Below are 16065 nucleotides of genomic sequence, written 5' to 3'. Positions count from 1 at the left end.
CACTCCTGCCCATTGAAATGAATGCGCACCGCTGCCAAAGCGCCTGCAAAGCGATTTGGCAGCGGCGCATTTCATCGGGCGCTAGCTGGGTTATAAGCGCCCCGCTAGCAGCCGAATAGCGCCGCTAAAACTAGCAGTGTTTTACTGTCAACGCATGCCCGCTCCAGTGTGAAAGCAGCCTTAATTAATAAGTGATACAGAAAATTTCTTACATTTAAACATTTATTAAACAAAACAAACCTCCAACCAGTTCACTTGTATGTATAATTTAGATGATAAAAAAAACAAAAAAAAAAAAAAAACTATATCTTAAATATTAAATACACGAAAACAGGTAATCAAAACTTTTGGACGAAAAAAAAAAATGGGCCAACTTTACTGTTTTAGTTTTTAATTCATTGGTGTATTTTTTCCAAAAAAAATAGCATTTGAAAGACCGCTGCGCAAATACCGTGTGACATAAAATATTGCAACAACCACTATTTTATTCCCTAGGGTCTCTGCTAATATATATAAAAAATTTTGGGGGTTCTAAGTGATTTTCTAGCAGAAAATACAGGATCTTTACTTGTAAGCAACAAGTGTCAGAAAAGATTTAGTCTTTAAAATGGTTAACCGGTTAACCTGAACTCCTACACACAGAGTTCAGTTCATTGATAAGTAGAAACATTGTATCTCTTGTTGGTTCTTTTATCAGACTTGGCAGGCTGCCCATAGAGGGCAAAACAAGTCGCTCCACGGAAGACTTCAGGCAGCTTGCATTGACTTCTATTACAGAAGTCATTTGCAAGTCGCGCTGAAGTTATAATGGGTCTCTTTTATCAGCACAATCGGCCGATGCCGATTAATTAAAAAAACGCCAAATATCGGCAGATATATCGGTCGACCTCTAAATGGTGCACAGTGAAAACATGTGGCTTTATGTAACCAATAGGCAGGTTTGATCCACCTTCTGGCTTGTATACCATTTTTGGTTGAAAAAGGCTGCTTTAAAGTCTAACCAAACTTTAAAGCATTTGTTTTTTGTAAAGGGGTTCAAATCTGTCAGGTTTTTATCCTTGCATGTACTAGGGAGGCCTACATTCTTTATACTGAAAGTAAAAAAATACAACATTTTGGGGGAAATTTACTAAAACTGGAGCATGCAAAATCTGGCGTGGCCAGGTTTTATTGTGAAAAAATAATTGAACCAGCTGAAGTCAGATTTTGAGTGCTACAGTTTTAGTAAATCCCTTCTTTGAGTTCAAGAAAACAGGAATGGAGGAGAAAGCTTGCAATGAGGACAACTGTTCCAATAACACCCAGGAGGGGATTTTCCTTTGGAGAGATTTCCTCTCAAAATACTTGATATGTATACCAGACAGAAAACAAAGGGACCTCTGCCCCATGGGACATGGCTACCAAAACACCTGAAAGGGACTTAGACTCTTCCCCATTCTATTCCAAATAAAATAATGGTGGCTCGGGGGTTTAGATATAGTTTAACCTCTTAGCGACCTCCACCGTAGATCTACCGTGGCAGGGCGGCCGCTCTGTGCCAGATGACGTACCTAGTATGCGATTTGACACTTGAGACTGGGGCGTTCCATTGTGATTGGACACAGCGGGAGCCAATCAGTGCATCCAGCAGACACGATGACCTCTGGGACCTGACGATCGTTCAGGAGAAAGGCAAAACGACTGCCTGAAAACAGCAAAAGAAAAAAAAAAAGTCTGGTGCCAGAAAAATGGGGACATTTGTAACAATGGGGGTAATTCTTGTGCCCAATAAGCAGCTATATGGATGAACACACCAGGAGAAATGTGATCAAAGTGCATACAGTCAACGGCAACCATACGGAAAAGCGCTATTCGAACCAGTCTTGGGTGGACAGAAACAGGCAAAAAAGAAGAACCATTTATCGATTTATTGTTGCCATAAGATGATTTTTTTAATTAAAAAAAAACAATTAAAATTCTCCTTTGCTTAGATGGTAGACAATCAGCTTGCTCACCACTATAATGGTACCTTATGGCGGTGGCCAATGGACCGACTTGTTGATAGATTTGCTGCAGTGATGGATAGGGGTGTGGAATTTAAATCGCTGCATCGCGATTCGGGAGTCCCTGATGCAGCATCGATGCAAGCACCCCGAAAAATCGATGTCGGGTGACGTCATCCTGACTTGCCCCGCCCCTACCGGAAGACTGCACCGCGCATTTGTCAATATGGCTTTTGTTAATACAATTGCAATCCATTAAATGGCCACCGCTGTATGTGTTTTTTTTAAATATATGCAGCTTCATACCTCGTTTTGTAGTCTGTGTATATAACTGTATATCACGCTCATGTGACTGCTCAGTCCGGCCCGCCTCTCTCCTCACGTATCTGACGTCAGCCCCGCCCGCCTCTTTTGATCTGATAGCTACAGTCGGTGGGCGGGGCTGAGAACTCCCACTAACATCAGAAGAGACAGAGAGACGTGAGACAGAGGAGAGACGTGGTCCGGACTGAGCAGTCACATGAGTGGCTTATACAGTTATATACACACAGACAAAAAAAAAAAAAAAAAAAAAAAAAAAAAAAAAAAAAAAAAAAAACACGAGGTATGAAGCTGCATATAATTAAAAAAAAAAACACATACAGCGGTCACCACTTAAATGGATTACAATTGCATTTATTAACAAAAGCCATTTTGACAAAAACACAGTTATACACACACACTAAGAAATGAGGTATGAAGCTGCGCTGCATATATTTTTAGATACACATACAGCGGTGGGCACTTAATGGATTACAACTGCATTTATTACCACACAGGTATTTTAACAGCAGGATGTAGAGTACAAATGTGTTTGTACTCTACATACACTGGCTCCTACCTGTGCTCTGTGCTTCCCGGCTATTTTGGTGCATTTCCCAGCTTCCCCCCACCCCTCCATCATTTGCACATTCTACTGTGTTAAGGCCCCTTTCACACGGGACGGATCCGTGATGATCCGCCCCGTGAACATCCGCTTGCTCAGTGGGGATCGCTCCGTTGATCCCCGCTGAGCCGGTGGATGACAGGGCGGTCCCTGCACACTGTGCACTTGAGCAGGGACCGCCCTGTCAGATCTCCGCTCTCCCCTATGGGGGAATCGGATGAACACAGAACGTCCGTGTTCATCCGATCTGCTCTGCAGACGGATAGAAAAATAGGATTTTCCTCTGTCTGCAGAATCGGACCATAGCGGGGACTGATGATATCTGGTGTCAGTGGATGTTCATCCTCTGACACCCGCTATCCCATAAGGATGCATGTATGTCCGTATTTCATCCGAAAACGGATGGATGAAATACGGACATACTGTCCGCACGTGTGGGGTCTAACTCCTAGTGTGCTGGAAGGTGCAAACAGGGGAGCCCAGAGAAATGTCATCACAGAGACAGTAGTACAGGGAACTTCACAGGGCCGTTTGTCAGTTGTGGATTCTAATCCTTCCTGACCTCCCAGCAGCCGTGTGTGTGAATTCCTGTACCCTGTAGTGCACCGGATTAGTGCACTTTTTAAAGTGGAGTTCCACCTGTTTTTTAGTTTATTAAAAGTCAGCAGCTACAAAAAGTGTAGCTGCTGACTTTTAATAATCAGACACTCACCTGTCCCACGGTCCATCGCTGCGGCCGCACAGAGCATACGCTTTGTATGCCTCACAGATAGCTCCCCTAATCCACCTAGCAATAGGACTTTTAGACGCTTTTGACCCCTTCTTGGGGCCACTGAACAAAACCAACAAATTGGGAGGAACTCCTAAAACCACTGGACTTTTCTAGATAAAGCAGAAGACATCTCTTTACATCTAAACGACAATCTTTTCTCCTCCGCATTCTTGGGAGAGTTGCAGAAACTAGGAAGGACCATCTCCTGGAACCTATGTAAGTTGGAAAAAACTTTGTGTAAATAGAAAGGATCAGGTCTAATCACTACCCTGTACTCTAGAATCTTCAGGAAGGAGTCTTTACAGGAAAGACTCTAGATCAGAAATCCTTCTCCCAAACATAATAGCCAAAAGGAAGGAAATCTTCAAAGAAATAATTTTCAGGGAAGCCTCATGCAAAGGCTCAAAAGGAGCGCTTGTTAGTGCATTTAATACCAACGACAGATCCCAGGGGGGGGGAATATGTTTGATGACCTTGGGAGCATGTCTAGATCTGGCTGAAAGGAAGCTCCTGACTAAAGGGTCCTCTGCTAGTCTTCTCTCTGTAAACAAAGATAGGGCAGCAATCTGAACCCTAAGGGTGCTGACAGAGTCCCTCTTCCACTCCCCCCTGCAAAAAATCCAATATACAGGAAGTGGAAAAAGAATCTAAACCAGTTTTCCTCTGCCAGTAATAAAAGTTTCAGACTTTCCCATAGATTCTTCTCATGACCAACTTACGGCTGTCCAGGATAGTTTGAATAACCCCATCTGAACACCCACTCAACTATAGGATGCGCCACTCAGCCTCCAGGCTGTCAAATGGAAGGTTTGAGGGTATGGATGCAACACCAGTCCCTGATGGAGCAGATCTTTCCGAACTGGTAGGGGCCAGGGAGGACTCACAGAGAGGGCCTTCAGAGAGGAGAACCAACTCCTCCTGGGCCACCAGGGGGCAATCAGAAAAACTTCTGCCCGGTCCTGAATAATTTTCCGAACTACTAGAGGTAAGAGGGGAAAAGGAGGGAAGCCGTAAGCCAGAGTGAAATCCCACAGGAAGGAGAGAGCATCCGTCTCCAAGGACTCTCTCTCTCTCTAGAGAGAAGAACGCCAGCAGTTTTCTGTTGAGACTGGAGGCAAAAAGATCCGCTGTGGGAAGACCCCATCTTAGCACCACCTCCCGGAATGTGCCTTGATGTAGTTCCCAACCAATGGAACTGATGCTCACCCTGCTCAAATAGCCCGCCAGCACATTTTCTGACCCCTTGATGTGGACTGCCCTGACTGAAGTGACATGGATCTCCACCCAGGATAGAATCTGCTGGGTTATTGACAGAAGCGACTGCCCCCTTGCTTGTTCAGGTACGCCACCGTTGTGGCATGGTCCGAGAAAATTAATAGGTCTTTTGAATAGACCCGCTCTTCCAGAGACACAAGAGCTTTCCCCACAGCTAGAAGTTCTCTGAAATTCGAGGAGCGGCCTGCCTCCTCTGGCAACCTGGCTCCCTGGGCTTGCCAGTCCTGTGAGTGAGCACCCCAACCCCACAGACTGGCATCTGTGGTAATTTTTACCAGGGAACGTTGTGCCCAATCCTTCCCTCCCTGCAGATGTTTTTGCTGCTCCCACCAGGAGAGATCGAGAAAATTCCCTCCTGGTAGCTGTACCAGCTGATCCAGAGAATTCTTCCTACGATCCCAATGGAGTAAAAGAAAAGCCTGAAGGGGTCTGGAGTGCAATTGGGCCCAAGGCACCCCTGGAAAGGCCGAAGTCATCAACCCCAGCAACTGCATGATCCGCCGAAGGGAGCAACTTGAAGGTCTGCACGGAGAGAAGAATTTTCAAAATCTTCTCCTCGGGAAGAAAAATATTTTGGACAACAGAGTCTATTAGATAACCCAGGAAAAGTACGCTTCGAGAGGGTACCAGGCAAGACTTTTGCTGGTTGACCGTCCACCCCAATTTCTGAAAGGTCCGCAAAACCAACTGCAAATCCTGAACAAGGGACTATTTGTCCCGAGCAAAGAAACGTCTAGATATGGGACGATAGATACACTTTGAATCCAAAAAAAAAAAAAGCCATGACTTCGGCCATGTTTTTGTAAAAATTCTCGGTGCTGCCGAGAGACCAAAAGGAAGGCCATTGAACTGCCAGTGAGATGGCTCGTGTCCCATGAGAACCGCAAACCTGAGGAACCTGCGGTGACTCTGGCAGATTGGTACATGAAGATAAGTGTCCTGAAGATCCAGGGTCACCACGAAGACCCTTGGTAACAACAGATTCTTTACAGAATAAATGTTCTCCATTCGGAAATGTCTGTAAACTATGTATTTGTTCAGGACGCTTACATTTATGACCATACGAAAGCCGCCAGAAGCTTTCCTGACCAGAAAGACATGAGGATAAAATCCCCGGAACTTCTGAATTTCCGGGACAGGAGAATAAACCCCCTCTGTTCCCCACACAGAAATCAGATTTATCATGGCTTGCTGTCTTTCTTGGTCTCTCAGCAGATGGGTAAGAAAAACCCTCTGGGGGAAGACTTTTGAATTCCAACCTGTAACCCTTTTCCAATGTTTGAAAAATAAAGGAATTGTCGGAAATCTCTGCCCATTCCTTGATGAAATGGCAAAACCTTCCCCCTACCTCTAACCTGGCGTCACGGGGGATTTTTGAAATGGGGCTGAAGAAGGAAAGAGAGCCCCCGTTTTTTGCTTGTCTGTTAAAAGACCATTTCTTCTTTGACTGTTGCCTTTAAAATTAGCCTTGTTTTGGAAGCCATGAAAAGGCCTCTTATTCTGGGGTTTATTCCTTTGGGAAGAAGGGAATCGTTTACTCTTATGGGGTATAGGTGTAGCGCTATAGAAAGATCATAATAAAAATGTCCATATGTTGAATAAATGAGAAAAATTCCAGGCTTAAGTATTCTGAATCAGTTCATTAGAGATCTCTGTAGACGTGAAAGGAGAAAGAACCCATCACCATCACCCAAACACACTGACCCTTACCATCAGCAAGTGGATTAAACAGCATAGCATTATTAGATGGTGTCCACATTTCCCATAAATCGAAGAAATTCCTCTCGTTGCCCAGAGGTCCTCACTCCACTGATAAACCCAAAATTAAAAAGGTATATGCCTGAATGTGTAAAAGTTGCGCTTATCACATAGGGGGAGACCTTTTGTTGGGGCTCAAGTTGGTATTGCCAAATACATAAGGGAAAAGTGTGCCCCTTTTGGTGCTACACCCCTGTGGACGGCTTTCCTTGCTGTGTGTGGCCATGTAAACATCCCTTGTAATAGGAATAAGCAAGACAGGTGCACTTTACAGTGAGATATGGGGTCAATAATACCCCACATCTCACCTCTAGGGTGGGAAGCCTGAAAAAAGAAAAAGGATCACCGCTTCCCAGCCGAAGCGGCGTTTTTTTTTTTTGTTTTTTTTTAATACAGGAGGACGGGCATGACGTCATAACATCGTGCCCAGCCTCCATCTGGTCCGCCGGAAATCTCTATGCTCAACATCCAGGGCTGGCGGATCCTGTGTCCGACTCACCGATCATAGAGGTGAGTCGGTAGAAGCACCGGAGGCCGGCGGGAGGGGGACGTCCCCTCTTGCCTCCCGTAAGAACGATCAAGCAGCGGAACAGCCTCTATGATCATTCTTATGGTGCACAGGTTCGCCGGCTCTAAAAGACGATATCTGAATGATGCCTGTAGCTACAGGCATCATTCAGATATCCCCGCTCAAAGCCGAGGACGTCATTTGGGCACGGCGGGCGGGAAGCAGTTAAAGAAAACCTCCTCAAACTCAGACTGAAAAGGAAATCATCTTTGTGTCCCCTGGATTGGAACAAGCTTTTCTCAGGTTCTCTCCATTCAGACAGAATCATGTCCCTAAATGACTGGTGTACCGGAAAAGCTTTTGATTTCTGCCCCTGTAGACCCCTATACATTTTATCCTGTACAGATTGGGCTTGTTGTGGCAACTCAAACTGCTCCGAGGTATATATTGACTTTAGTAGTTCAACAATATCCTCAACAGGAAAAAGATATTTAGATGAGCTACCTGTATCCTCCTCTGATGCAGAATCCTCATCAAATGAAGAAACTGGATTCTCACCTTCCTCCAGATCAGAAGGATTGCGTGAACTAATGGTCTCAGACACTAACAAGGGAAGGGATTTAGCAGAGGCTGAAGATTCTTGAGCTATGGGTCTAGATGAGGAAGCCCCTAGACCAGTGATGGCGAACCGTGGCACGCCGTGACATTTGAGAAAATATACATTGCACTGACAAATCACTGAATCGTCCACACCGCACCGCAAACTAAATCTCCCACAGTTCTCTGGGCTAGCGGTGATGTGTGAGTGGGCGTGACCCATGCTCCGAACGCGAGCGCTGAAGCCACGCCCCTCGTTCTCGCACATCTAACGTTCTCTGCCGACGCACCTGCTGATGTGCCTGCTGTGGGAAATCCCTTCCTCGGAGCAACGAACACCACCGGAGTGACCGGGGACTGAGCCCACACCGCAGCCAGCTGGAAACCGGAGGACAACCGACTGATTTGAACTACTGAAATGTGAGTGTAATTGTAATGCACTTGCCCACCGGGCCATAGCTGAAAGACTGCTACAGCGCGGTCGGCTTATTCTGGGAGGGCGTCCATGGACGTCCTCCCAGAATCTTGCTCCCCCGCGCCCTACGAGGGGGAGAGAGATCATTTGCTGAGTATGGGTACTGAGCAGCGCTGTGGGCACTACAGATCCAGCCCACAGTGCTGCACTCTGCCCATAAAAAAAAAATGTTTAATGGAAATGTCTGTTATTGTGTTTTTCTTTTTAAACAAAAGCTGTTAATTAGTTTGGACAACTGTGCAAGTTGTTTTTTCTAAACTAAAACCTCGGTATTCAGGTGTAATTGCGGTGTTGGCACTTTGAAAAAAATAAGTCGTTTTGTTTTGCAGTTTGGGCACTCGGGCTCAAAAAGGCTCGCCATCACTGCCCTACACCAGTAACCCTGTCATTAAAGGGACCGAAAGGAGTCCACTACCTCATTCATAGAAGACATTAACTCTTTAAAAACTCTTTGGCCTAGAAAAAAGCAGAAACAAGGACCATAAATAAAAGGTTCCATACAAAAAAGTCCCCTGCTGTAGAACTATCCACAGACAAGGGCTTACCTTGGGGGCAGTATGGGACCCGGATGCTGCCGCTGGTTCAATACGAGCGGACGCGCCATCCTCAGACCTGTCCTCAAGCTCCATGAAGCAAGCGGAGATTTGCCATAGAGTAGACTGCTGCTGTACTGCAAAATGCACTTAGACCGGCGTTTAGTAGACCATTCCCCTGCAGCATGTCCTCAGTGTCCCCACGCCGTGCTTCCTTAAGAAAAAAAAAAACGGCATCTGGAAGTGCGTCACGTGACTTCCGGCGCCATCTTGCCGCGTCACCGGAAGTCCTCCGACGCCATCTTGGTACACCGCAATGAAGCGCAAGGGGGACACAGCTCCACACAGCAGAGCTGGAAGAAAAAAATGGAAGGGAGTTGCAACTACTCACAACCCAGGTAGGCAATTAACCCCAGAAATAGGGAACCCTTTTGTACTATTAAATGCAACTAGTGTTCTGGAATTTGTCTTGGTATCCTCTGCTAATATTAGTCTGTACAGGATACGGAGACAGGGATGGGAGCACAAGACTATCACCCAGGACTTGGCCACAACTAGTCCTGGATGAAACCAGAGAAGGGGGGTCCACCAACCACAGTTACCAGACCTAAGAAAACAAAAAACATGTTGGTGCTCCTGGAGGGTCTGGAAACACAAAACAACTGAGGGTCAGAGGAAAGGAAGGGGCCTTTTAAAATTGTATCCGATTTGTGTTTCCTGTAGAGGGCAGAGACAATCATCTCTCAAGTAGCTGTCCTAGAAGGTGAGGGGGGAAATGCCTTGTTTACATAGGCATCTCCCCATTCTGCCGCTCTGACATGATCGCGGGCCCCCGGGCGGACACGAGTCCGCGGGGTGCGCTCATGGAGTATGCATCGGGCGCACGCCTACTATGCCGCGATTTAAAGGGGATGTACCTGTACACCCATTTGCCCAGTCGTACCATTGTGTCAACGTATACCGTCGCACGCTGGTCGGCAAGGGGTTAAGCACCAGAATCAGCATCATCTCACAGCAACCCATCCTGCTGGTGTTGGACGAAGAATATGCATTTCCCTCCATCCATCCAGTCCTGAGATATACACGCACCCGACACAAAAAGAGGACAAGTAGGTGACCTGACCTTTCTCTGTTCAGGCTGTACAGCCATGTCATCTCAGCCTGTAAGTGGACAATAAAAGGAGCAGCAGCAGAATGATAAGGTGATCTTTGTTTCTTTCCTCCTTAGTTCCTTATCAGCATATGTTCAATGCAGCACTCTGATAGGCTCTTTGTGCTCCCATTCCTGTCTCCATATCCTGTACAGAATAATATTAGCAGAGGATACCAAGACAAATTCCAGAACACTAGTTGCATTTAATATTTATTAATACATAACTGTATTAACTGGTGTCTTTATATCTGCCTTGAGTTTGGTGTTAAACACTCATATACAACTTCTCACTTTCTGAGAAATGGGACTTTTGCAATAGAGGTCAGAAGTGCATCCTATACTTATTGTAGAAGAATACAAGAAGTAAAACTGGCTATCCCAGTGATCGGTAACTATACAACCGCCCTTCTGTTCCTCCTCTTAAAAAGGGAAAAAAAAAAAAAGCATTTATTTCAGGTACTTATATAGAGCCGTCAATTTACGCAGCGCTTTACATATAAAGTGTACATTCACATCAGTCCCTACCTTCAAGGAGCTTACACTCTAAGGTCCTTAACTCACATTCATACATACTAGGGACAATTTAGACAGGATCCAATTAACCTACCAGCATGTCTTTGGAGTGTGGGAGGAGACCCACGCAGGCACAGGGAGAACATGCAAACTCCAGGCAGGTAGTGTTGTGGTTGAGATTTGAACCAACAACCCTTCTTACTGCTAGGTGAAAGTGCTATCCACTACACCACTGTGCCACCATTTCTCCTCCAGCATGGAGAAAAAGATGTAAATAAATGAAGCAAACAAAAACAAAATGGCTAGACCATAGTTTGAGCTAGGTCTGGGTTTTAGGTAGGATATTAAAAACACCACAGCTTCAATCCTTTCAATCCTTGAGTAAAAAATGCACAAAGAGAAGTGAAACACATGTGAAGATTATTACAAATTAAAAAACAGAGTGGCGGTGCATGTGCAGAAAAAACAAGTGCTGTGGAGGGACCCTCTCTCATAGTGGGGACCCCAACCCATAATAATACTAAGAGCACCCCCAGGGTGCCTAACACCACAGGCTCTCTGCCTCCTTGACCCTGGGCCAGACAAGGCAGTAAAGCTTAAATCTGGAGGCAGTGGGCCCTTTGAAACCCTCCACACCAGGCAAATACACCCAATCCTGACCTTACCCAGTGGCCACCTAATTCAACCTCTCTCAAGAGAAGGGCATTCAGGGCTCCCATCACACCAGCAGCGATACTAGACAACCAGCCCAGCCAAAAGGCTAAAATAACAGCACAGCACCCCTACTGGACAATGATAAAAACAGATACTACATTTAAAGAACAACAACACTTTCGTAGAGGGAAAAAAAAAAAAGGCAAATAAAGAAAAAAATAATATCGCGTATACAATTGCGAAACAAGTCATTGTAATTGAATGTTATTGAAATTAACTTTCCTTTTCAATCTGCAGCCAATGTAATTTTCTAAAAATGCAATACAATATGGCTACCTGGTGTTCTGTACACAGAATGTGTACTGACCACTCCCCAGAAACATAATTTCCTGCTTATGTGATTCCCAGAAGTTTGTCTAAGATACAAGTCAGATATTAGGCATCCCCTGCAACAAAAATGTCATTTTTGGTGAGATACGCTATGTAGGAACACGTCTAAAGGGATGCAGACCCAGCAGATTTCCTCATTAGAACTGCACAGCTGACTGATAATTATGAAACCACTCCCATTAGACCCACTCATCACAGACAAACAGTGATTTCTTCAGAATAAAAAAGGTAGGAATCTGCAACAAAGATTGTTATAATCCTTGTAATGTACATAGATCACCCGGAGGGGAATGTTTTTTTTCTCAACAAAAGTGGAGTTACGCTTTAATCTTAGATAAAAGGTCGAGCCTTAGCTCCCGATAGACAAAGTTCAACTTTTCTATGTTCTATAGCATGCTTGTGATATCCATTTTTCATGGAGCGGCGCCACCCCCTGGCGACTGTGCTATAGTCGAATGACTGCTACAGCGCGGTCGTCCAGTTCAGGGAGGGCGTTGATTGAAGTCCTCCCAGAACTGCACCTGCTGCGGCAAGCACCCAGTGTGCTCTGTGATCAGGGGGCCAATCACAGCGTCTCTTGACCACATGATCAGCTGTGTCCAATCACAGCTGATCACAATGTAAACACACTTGCTGGTTATTGGCATTCCTTTCATCATGCTGTCACAGTGTGAGGAGAGAGAGCTGATAACATCTACACTGATAATCAGGGCATGGATCATCAGTGTCCTAGTTATCAGTGCCTCCTAATCCTCTGCCCTGCTGACCACATATGTGGACAAATCATGTCTCAGCGTTTGTTGAGGCCATAGTTATTCACTGTGAATGGCTGCAGCGTCCTTATCAGACCCTGAGACAAGAATGGTAGAACTGCTGAGGTGTGAGAAATTCAGATGGGGGCGCACGATTTTAGTCTTGCCTAGGGCAGCACAAAACCAAAATACACCACTGGGCAGGACTGGACACACAGAGTGCGGGTCAGAAGCAAGCCAGCATGAGCACCCCTATAGCAAGTGCCCTGCTGTGGGGGGCACTCGCCAGAGAGGGGAGCCAGGAGCACCGGCGAGGGACCTGAGAAGAGGAGGGATCAGGGCTGCTCTGTGCAAAACCACTGCACAGAGCAGATAAGTATGACATGTTTGTTATTTAAAAATAAATAAAAATTGTAGGTTTACAATGACTTTAATGGCCCGTACACATGACATGATCTGAAAATCGTACAAAAAAAATTCCGCTTTCTTAGCGATCGTACGATAATTGGATCGTTAGTACAGAGCTGATCACGACAGTTCATCCGATATTATCCAATCAGACAAACATGAAAATTATTCTCGTACGATACCAGATCGTATGATTTTCGTTTAATCATTAGTTGTCTGAAAATACAATACAAATTTTATTCTGTCGTATGAGAATTTTCTTAACTTTAGTAAGCTCTTCATGTTCTGTATATAACTAGCATTGGAAAAAAAAAAAAAGGCGGGGGTGGGCTGGAAGGAGGACGATCTGTTGTCAGATTTTCAGATTGCGTGTATGGGGCATAAGGCGGATCTCCAGGGATGATATATTTTGCATACATACAGTGGGCTAGCTTGGCATATGTAAGAACACATACGATCGGCCTCTGTGGAAGCTGTAAAGCACTGTATTAGGCTACATTCACAACGGCGATTTAGGCCGGTGCAGGAATCAGAAAATTGTGCTGTAGCTGTGAGAAGTAAGGAGCATCCGCTGACCCCGTTCACCATTTGATATCCCTCATATAGACGCATTGAATTCGAATTCCGGGTATCTCAATGAATGTGAAGTGTTCTGTGATTGGATGAGGCAGTGCGATCACCAGTGGGAACGTAGCCTTAGCCAGAGCTTGTACAGTGAGAGCCGCCATCTTTTGGTGCAACTGCCCTTCTACATAGCATAGTAACCACAAGGGGGCGCTCATTCTGTATGGCCACCATTCACAGAACACCTTGTATTTTTATTAACGAACACTGATTGGATAAGGTTACTGCCCCGCCTCATCCAATCACAGAACACGTCATTCAGTGAGATAGGTGGGGTTCCACTTCATTGTGTGTAGAGGAGGAGGGTTATATATATTTTTTTTTTTTTTTTTTTTTTTATTTTTTTTTATTTTTTTTAAGAGTGTGTATATATTTTTTTGCGGGGAATGTGTTCCCCGCGTGATCGGAGATCAGAGAAGAAAGTCTCCATAGACAATGTGGGAACACTCACTGTACAAGGACAGCTTTATCTATACCACAACAAAACAACAATTGTATCCAGTAGCTGTGAGCCGTCTTCCCCGGGGGGAAGTGATAGAACTCGAGTTCAGCTACAAGGAGCCCATTGATCCGATGCCCGGAATACTCACTGTGATCACACGCGCCGCCAGCTGATTCCCGGTTACGTCACGTGAGTACGCGGCTCAGCCAGCGGAGGAGATAGCGTATAGGCCACGCCCACCGAGCTGGCTGCACGTTCCGGAAGAGCCGTGCTGGGTGAAACCATTGCTAACTAACCAGCTGGGGGGGGGGGCGTAATGGGAGGGCTCCTCCTCTGCTGGAGGCTTACATGAGGAATGTGAAAGGAATGAGTCATTAGACTAAGAGGAAGCAAAGAGCCGTGAATAGGAGCGCAGAGGTGAACGTGTGTTCACATAATCCCAATTAACCCCTTCTATGTAGAAGGACTCTTCCTGTTTCTGTACTACCATCCCCCACTCTGGTCACTGCACACCCCACCCAAGGGGGTCTGCATTCCCAGCTGTCCCTGTCCTGGACCCATGGGCCTCCTTCCTCCTCCAGTCTTCCTCTATGTTGGGTGAAATGCACACATTTGCCTATTTCCCCGATCAGCACAGTGTTGATGCAGGAATCCCTCATGCCGGGTCATTGTCTTCTCCCAGCGGGGGGAAGCCATCCACATTGGGAGAAGACAGTGATAATCACAAGAGAAATTTGCTTAGTCTAAAGCCGAACACGATCAGTTTGTTGGCAGGGGATTGTCTGTTGACAGACTGTTATCCTAAAATCGGACGTTAGTACGCTCCTTTTGACAATTGTTGTCCAACTTTCTGCCAACAAATGTTGGATGACAGGCTAGTAAATTTTCGGCGGACAACGGTTGGTTGTCAGATTTTCGGATGGTCAGTACACAAGTCCGTCACACAAAAGTTGAAAGTACAAACACGCATGCTCGGAATCAATGCTCACCAAACACAAAATTAGCAGAAGGGGCCCAAAGGGTGGCGCTTAAGAGCTGAAACTCCTCGTAGTACGTCACTATGTTCGTATTTGTTGGCCGATAATTGTGTACCATTAGCATGCAAGACAAGATCCAGGCACACGCCCTTTTTACAAAAATCAGACGCTCGGTTGGCCAACAATCTGATCATGTGTACCAGGCTTAAGTTTCACCATTTACATTACAATCTGATTGAACAATCTCCTTTAGAACCACCAATAACTATGTAGAGTATGAGCCTGGCTTATTAGGTAGGTCCTCATACTAGAATGGAAACAAAGGTGTATATTACAGGCCTATAATACACCGCTCAGCGCCACAGAAACCACCCACTATTCAGAAGTAGCCAGCATAGGTAATGACATAGCAAAAGTACACAAAACCTCCCAAAAGCACCCAAACGGTTTGTGAAAACAAGGGTGTGGAGACTGAGCTGCCGTTTAAAACAATAAAATACACACAATAGTATAAAAACGTATGGACAGTAAATGTGATAGTCATATACTAAAAACAGCGCTAGTGTTGAGCAAATGTAAACATATAAATAATGTGTGGCCAACTTTACACAGAAAAGTCCTTAGGAACAGTGAAGCAAACACCAGTGGTTCAGAGAGTGTTCAAAGTAGATCCTATAGAGTGTCACAGCGTGTACCTTCCACCGATCAATCCAATTCCACCATGCGTGAACACACTCCACTCAGGGGGTTAAACTCACCAGAGTTAAAATATAAAAAAGCTCCAAGCTTCCAAGGGAAGAAAATCTCTGAGCCAAACTTATATCAACACTTTTCCAGGAGATAAGTAGATGGTAGGGCTCCAAGAAGGATCATAAACAAAAGAAAAGCGCACATAGCGTAATCCCGTTTATTATTAATAAAAACCCATCACATCACACATCCCCCATCAATATATACGTACTAGACAAAAGCAATCATAGAGCATAAAGAGTGAAAGCACTGTGCACTGCACCGTAGGGACGTCCGGTAGTTCTGTCTAGGAAATCAAGGAGCGATGGAAAGCACTTCCTCGTTCCGGGTCCAGCAGCGGTGGAGCGCACGCGTCACTTCCGGCGTCATGTCCTCATACTACATAGGGTAAATCCAAAGTTGTGCAAAGATTGTACAGTCAGATTGTAACATGTACCGTGGCCCTAAAGCTCACCATAACCTATACCAGGGGTAGGCAGCCTTAGAGAGATGGAGATCTACTTGAACAACACTGATGAAGTCAAAGATCACCGGCATAGTGTCCTGTTGTTAGAGCCGGTTCACACCAGAACGCAGT

The 16065-nt window shown here is 45.4% G+C and overlaps 1 protein-coding gene across 1 annotated transcript in view; it reads right to left on the bottom strand.

The window, feature by feature from the left end:
* SNX10 (sorting nexin 10) overlaps positions 1-14028 on the bottom strand; it is a 121801-nt gene extending 107773 nt beyond the window's left edge. The window contains exon 1 of the mRNA XM_073630144.1: positions 13910-14028. The gene's annotated coding sequence lies outside the window, so the exon portion shown is untranslated. The remainder of the gene's footprint in view (positions 1-13909) is intronic.
* Positions 14029-16065: the final 2037 nt, after the last annotated feature.

Source organism: Aquarana catesbeiana, linkage group LG05 (genome assembly GCF_042186555.1).
Source record: "Aquarana catesbeiana isolate 2022-GZ linkage group LG05, ASM4218655v1, whole genome shotgun sequence".
In the NCBI taxonomy this organism is placed as follows: Eukaryota; Metazoa; Chordata; class Amphibia; order Anura; family Ranidae; genus Aquarana; species Aquarana catesbeiana.
The sequence above is the reverse complement of the archived record's forward strand: the minus strand, read 5'-3'. Positions and strand labels throughout refer to the sequence as shown.